The sequence below is a fragment of the Mus caroli genome, chromosome 5, assembly GCF_900094665.2.
Source record: "Mus caroli chromosome 5, CAROLI_EIJ_v1.1, whole genome shotgun sequence".
NCBI lineage: Eukaryota > Metazoa > Chordata > Mammalia > Rodentia > Muridae > Mus > Mus caroli.
Genome location: NC_034574.1, coordinates 93,087,950 through 93,094,390, shown reverse-complemented (window position 1 = coordinate 93,094,390; position 6,441 = coordinate 93,087,950). Strand labels below are relative to the sequence as shown.

The window sequence follows — 6,441 nt, the reverse complement described above, 5'->3', positions numbered from 1 at the left end:
TTCTTCCTTCCTTCCTTCCTTCCTTCCTTTCTTTCTTTTTACTTTTCTGTTCTTTTCTCTTTCTTTCTTTTGTTTTTTCTTGGTGTTGTTTTGTTGGCAACTGTGGGTGGGACAGGGTCCTTCTTTAAGACAGAGTACCTGGTTATCTTAAGTTGCAACATGTAGACCAGGTTAGCCTCACAGTGCAGGCAATCCTCCTGCCTCAGCTTCTTGGGTGCTACAATTACAGGGATATGCCATCCTATCCAGCTAAGGGGTTCTTCAGCAGGCAGATCGAATGCCATTTCTATAAACTTTGCTCAGCTTCTGGGTTTCCGGTTGTCGGATGAGAGCTAACTATAATTCCATTATGCAGGGGTTTTTATCATAATGGGATTCATTGAAATTTCACCAACAGCAAGAATTGCCAGAATCTACAGGAGTGTTATTTATGAGCTGTGCAAGTCTGATGTTTCAAATAAATAAGGGAAGTGATTTGAGTCATGAACAATAACAAACTGGCTGCCCTTGAGAAAGAAAATGCACAAGAGAATAGTTTCCTTTGAGTTCTAAGTGTTCTGCCATGGTGTGTATTAGAATTCACTTATAACGATTGGAAAAGCCAACATCCTTGCTCAGTCACGTGAACTCTGTGCAGGTCAGCAGAACCCAGACAGCTGAGCTATGGAGCAAGACGGTGCCACAATCCAATGTCTTGTCGTGGCCCTAACTGTCCCCATCCTTCCTGATAAAGTCTGTGGCTGGCATATACCACAAATCGGCCTACAGCGGCCTTCCTGAACCCCTTGGCCTGTAACTCGGTGCTTGGCCCTTACAGCATGAAGTGTTTTAGAACTCCATCAGTAAGTTGCTTGAAGGCACAAGATGAATCTCACATGCACTAAGAGATAACCAGGTCTGGAATGTTAATGTTGTTTTTTTAATTAATTACTTTACTTATTTACATGCCAAACGTTGCCCCCTTCTTGAATTTTTTTTATTTTTTAGATAGAATATTACTATGGAGTCCAAGCTGGCCTTGAACTTGCAAACCTCCTTATCCCCGTTTTACCTTATAAATACTGCTGTTATGAACCACAATGCCCTGACTTAGTCATGTACAGGTTTGATGTCTACGGCCATACCGAGTGCATAACAGACAGCAGATTTTAATGATTGGAATGTCAGTCAGAGAAAGATAAAAGCACCATCAAGCATGTATTTTGTCTCCAGCCCTCTGGAACCATAGAGCATAGAACGGAAGTCCCATAAATGATAACGGAATCTGCTTTTATCAATGAGTTCTTCTCTGTAGCCAGCCTTTTAACATATCCTTCTACACTGTCAACATCACTGTCAGGGCTGTGATTCACTCCACTCTGGGGTGATCTCTATGGACATTTTGGAGACAAAGGAGGCAATGATGGAGTACTGATGGCAGTTGGAACTGAGCCTACCATCTTCATAAACTCAAGTCGGTTTCTAAAGCAAAAGTGGGCGGAGCTCTGAGTGAACGGAAAAGCATGCGCAGAGCAAGCTCTGTCAACTCTGCTACGGAGAGCCGAGGAAGGAACTCTCATAAACTGGAACTTTCCCCCCACAAAGGCTGTGACTCTCACAACCACATCAAAAACCATAGCTGGTTCTTCATCAAAATGCCCTGGGGCTGGAGAGGTGGCTGGGGTTAGGGGCACTTGCTGCTTTTGTAAAGGATGGGGAGGGGGCGCGGGGAGGCTCCAACACTCACACAATTGCTCACAGTCATCTGCATCTCCAGTTCCAAGGGCTCCAACATCCTCTTCTGGCTTCCTTGGACACCAGGCATGCATACAGGCAAAACACTCATACACATAAAATAACATAAAATAAATAAAATAAATCTAAAAACCACAAACCAGGCATGGTGGCACACATATATGGCATGTGCTTATGACCTCTGATACTGGGAAAGCTGGGACGAGTGACTGCAAGCTGTGGCCTGCTTCCAAAGCCTAGTATGTGCCTGTTGGGTAATAACTTTGAGGGAGAGGGAAGTTTGTGTGTCAGAAAGTAAACAAAACTTGCAAGTGTCTGAAAGCTATAGCTAGATTCCTAAACCCCCCTCCTTATACAAGAAATAACAGGCAACAGTAATGACTGCGAAGGGGGATCCACCCTCTGTCCTGGGAACCGCGGCTGGTTTTCCTCTCTGCATACTTCTTTTCCCCTGACCTATAAGGATAAGGAACAGAGAAGAGTGAGCAGAATAAGGATTTATTAACCAAAGAGAAAGAGAAAGTTCTAGATGGGTCACAGCAGCAGCAGCAGCCACAGCAGCAGCAAGGGGACTGGGAAAGTTTACCACCAACACCAAAAACTCCCTGACAGAATTAGAACTAGAAAAACATTAGCTTAAAAATCCTCTTTCACAAGTCGCATCCACTGCCTGCATTCGCTCCTTGGATACGTGCAGAAAATATATTTAATACAGAAAGTGCAAAATGTAATGTTAAGGTATATGTCTTGCGCTTTGAATGCCTATTCTACCTATATAGATTCATAGACTTGGTGTCTGGTTAATTTTGGTGAGTGATCCTTTTGTTTTTTTGTAAGTTCTCTTATAATAAAATTTATTTTAAAAGAGAGAGTGATTGCCATTGAAGAGAGAAGGTCTAGGGGTTTTTAATAAGTTCGGGAAGGTCCTAATTGGCTAGCTGTATATATGCAAAATAGGTGAAAATACAGGCCCATCAGAGGAAAGTTCACCAAACTGAGAAGGGTTCTCAATTAAGTCCTTATCTCAGTCCTCTCTTCCCCTTTTCGGGGTGTCTCATGGGTATGGGAGAGGTAAAATGAGGAAGTGGGGGTATACCTAGAGGTTTCCAGCCTCCATTTCTGGGCATTGGTGCCCATCACAGCCTGGAGCCTTCCCTACCTCCTACCTCTATCAGAGCACAGTATTTGTGCTGACCACACTGGGGTGGGCTTTGTTTCTAGTGATGCAACTGTCTTTGCGTGATTCTAGCCCTTGGAGTCGTCCCTCATTCATGCTCTGTAAGGAAATCCAATCAACTCCCTGCTTTTCCAAGTGCAATTCAGAATCCTTCCTCCAGCTGCTGGTGGCAAACAGATGTTTATTCTCTGAGAAAAGCCTCACAACTGCACAACAGGGTTGTATTAGTTTTTCTCCTTATTGCAAACAAAACAAAACAAAAACCTGCAAAGCAGCTTAAGGAGGGATGGGTTTACTTTGCCTTACAGTTCCAGGGTAGAGCCCATGGTGGCGAGACGTTGTGTCAGCAGAAACCTGAGGCAGACGGCACAGTGTATCCGAAGTCAGGAAGTAGAGAGAGATGGATGAGACACCCAGCTTTCATTCAGTTCATAAACCAGAGCCACCTAAGTTCAATTAACTTAACCTAAATAATCGCTACAGACATCCCTGGAGGCTAACCTAGAAAATCTCTAGCTTATGCCCAGAGGTTGGCCTCGGACATGAATCTAGATTCTTTGAGTTGACAATCAAGATTGACCATGACATGAACCTCTCCAAAAGACAGATGCAAAGCTGCCAATAATCCCACCACTCAGGAGGTGGAGGCAGGGATATAAGGCCAGCCTTGCTATAGAACACAGTGAGTTCTAGCCCAGCTGAGGTTACATGAGACTTTGTCTCAAACACCCCACCCCCAACACACACACACACACACACACACACACACACACACACACACACAGACTCCAGGGAGCTAGGATGGGCCTTTGTGCTTCTTTTTAAGTTCCATGGGTGGGTCTAATATGCAAGTTAAGAGGAACCACTTTGGCTGGATCTAGATGATATAAAACAGGAGTCTGTGAATGTAGGTCAGTGGTAGAGCATCTGCCTAGCAAGCCCTGAGCTCTAGGTTCAACCCCCATCGCACAAATGCCCACATGTACCCATGCACATGTGCACACACACAGACGAATAAACTAGAGGGGCTGGAGAGAAGGCTCAGCCGTTAAGGGCATGCACTGCTCTAGAAAAGGACCTAAGTTCAGTCCCCAGCACCCATATCACGTGGATCACAACCCGCCATGCCTCCAGTTCCGGGAATGGGGGTTTATGGATGCCTCTGAGTTCCAAAGGCTGCTGCACTCACGTGCACAGGCACTCTAATAGACACGCTATTAAAAATAAATGGCTTCTAAAAGAATGAATCAGAAAAAAAAAAAAGTCTAGCTAGAGGACTCTTCCAGTCAACTTAAAAAGAAGTGAGCGATCGATAGAAGTAGATCGGGTAGAGCACCCCTGGAACCTCAGCGCCTGGGAGGCTGAAGCGGGAGAAACTCTCGGGATTCTCTACCTACTCTCCCAGGGTCAGCTTACTCTTTTCCTCTCCTTTCTTGGTCAGGTAGTCATAAAAATGTACGAATTGGCGTTTTAATAACGCCTCCCACCCCAGGCCCCAAACTCCCAAAATGTTGTGTTCATAAGTCTTAGCAGCAGCAGCAGCAAGGATCAGTGGTACCCCACCCCCACCCCGTGCATACCAGATTAACTCATGGTTCCAATGCAGTCTTAATAGCCAGTCTGGGCATCCCATAAAGGGACAAGTCGGAGTATACTCCTCAGAGCTGGGGCTCAGGCTGGGCCTCAAGCAACGTTTAACCTCACAGGCCACCTGGAGAGTCTGAAAAAAAAAAAGTTAACTCTCTTCAGAAAACGCCCTCACCACTCAGCACGTGCTTTCAGGGGATTCTATACTAGAATTAACTTTTGAATTAGTTTAATTGAATAAATCAGAGTCCCATTCCTTAATATATGGTAAACAGAAAGCCGTAAGACCTCAAGAATCGAACGGTCCAGTAGTCAAAACAAAACAGTGGCCAGAAATCAACGCATGCGTAGATAATGACAAGCGCCATGGAGAAGAGAGCATTCTAGAAGCCAGTGGCAGAGATTTTGTCCAGGTTGAGTTGAGGAGGGAGCTTGGAAACTTAGAAACTTGTGCTTTGAGAGGCAATGGTTTTAAATAGATGGGTGTGGTGGATTGATCCATGCGACCCTACCAGGCATAGAAGGCCAGTCAAGTAAGTTAATGAAGAATCTAAGATTAACATGACTCTGGGCTGTGCTGTTTAGGGGTCAGTGCAGTGACAAAAGTTGGGGTCTGGGGTGGGGATGCTACTAAAATGCTGAGTAGTGTCTTATGACCACACACACACACACACACACACACACACACACACACACACACACACACGGGAAATGAGCAAGTTTGGCTGTAGGGCCTTGAAGTCCTCAGTCCATTATCAGGGTCAGAAGTTAGCCCTGTGTCTGCTCAGTAAGATGAAAGAAAACCACGGGAGGGCAGCGGGTGGTGGAGAACTACGCTGGGCTCGTGGGCCTGAAAGTGAATTTTAGCTGCTGTATGCAAAGCCCTTGGTGTGTGGACAGAAGGGAGTCGGTAAGAAGGTTACAACAGGTCAGGAATAAATAACCAGCAGGCGGAGGATCCCGGATCCCGTCCTGCCTTTTGTTGGGTGAGGAGCGCCAGGCAAGCGCGTCCACCTTGGCTTAGGAAGGAGGCGATTGGACCGTCCGCCCGCAGCCGCAGCCCCGGGTGACGGTGAGGGACCCGGGGACGGGGGGAGGTACAAGCCGGGACCTCAGGGCTCCACTGTCCACCCGAAGCCCCGCGACGGGGACCCCGGAGTAAGTCGGGGACGGGCCGCGCTGCGGCGGGAGGGGGCGGGCGGGCAGATCCCACCCCTTCCTGAAGGAAGCGCCCTCCCCACCGCGACTGCCACCGCCGCCGCCGCCGCTGCCGCCGCAGGTCACGGCCCGCGAGCCGCCGCCGCCCGGAGCAGGTAGGCGCGGCACCCTCATCCGCCCCTGGCCGCTGATGCCCCGCTCGCCCCGCTCCCGACCCAGCGGGGACCCCACCCGGGCGGCGGCGGTGCCTCCCCAGCCCCCGGGCGCGTACTCCCGAGCCCGAGGCAGGCGGTGCGGCTCCGCGGCGCGCCCGTCCCGCTCGCCGCCGCCGCAGTGTCGCTTGCGGCCCCCGCCCCGCCCGGTGACAGGTGTCCCACCGCCGCGGGTGGGGTCCAGGGAGGAGTGGCGGAGCCCAGCCCGCCGGCCCCGGGCGCTAACTTGCGGTGCCCTGAGCGCAGCCCCGCGGCCGCCCTACTGGGCGCGCGTTCCTGGGAAGAATCCAGGATTTCGGGCTGAACCAGGGGGAGTGCGGGGGTGGGGTACAGGTCGCGGTGCACGAGGCGCTCTGGTTACCACGATCATAATAATTTTCAAAAGTCCACATTCTTGGGTTATGGAGAGAGCCTTCGCTGAGTGGTTTTCCCCCTCCTTAAATGAATCAAAGAGGGAATAAGGGGTTTCCCAGTTGAAATTCATGTTCCTTCCTCCCCACCCACTCCCCATTCATCCCTCTCTGTCCACCCCTAACCCCCATGGCACTTTATTATACCCTAAACACTTTGCTG

General features: G+C 49.1%; 1 protein-coding gene across 7 annotated transcripts in view; it reads left to right on the top strand.

The window, feature by feature from the left end:
- Positions 1–5,229: 5,229 nt before the first annotated feature.
- Tmem150c (transmembrane protein 150C) overlaps positions 5,230–6,441 on the top strand; it is a 72,971-nt gene continuing 71,759 nt past the window's right edge. For 2 of the 7 annotated variants that reach the window (XM_029476911.1, XM_029476912.1), the window contains exon 1: positions 5,674–5,811. The gene's annotated coding sequence lies outside the window, so the exon portion shown is untranslated. The other 5 variants (XM_021161980.1, XM_029476910.1, XM_029476915.1 and 2 more) reach the window with 5 other exon arrangements.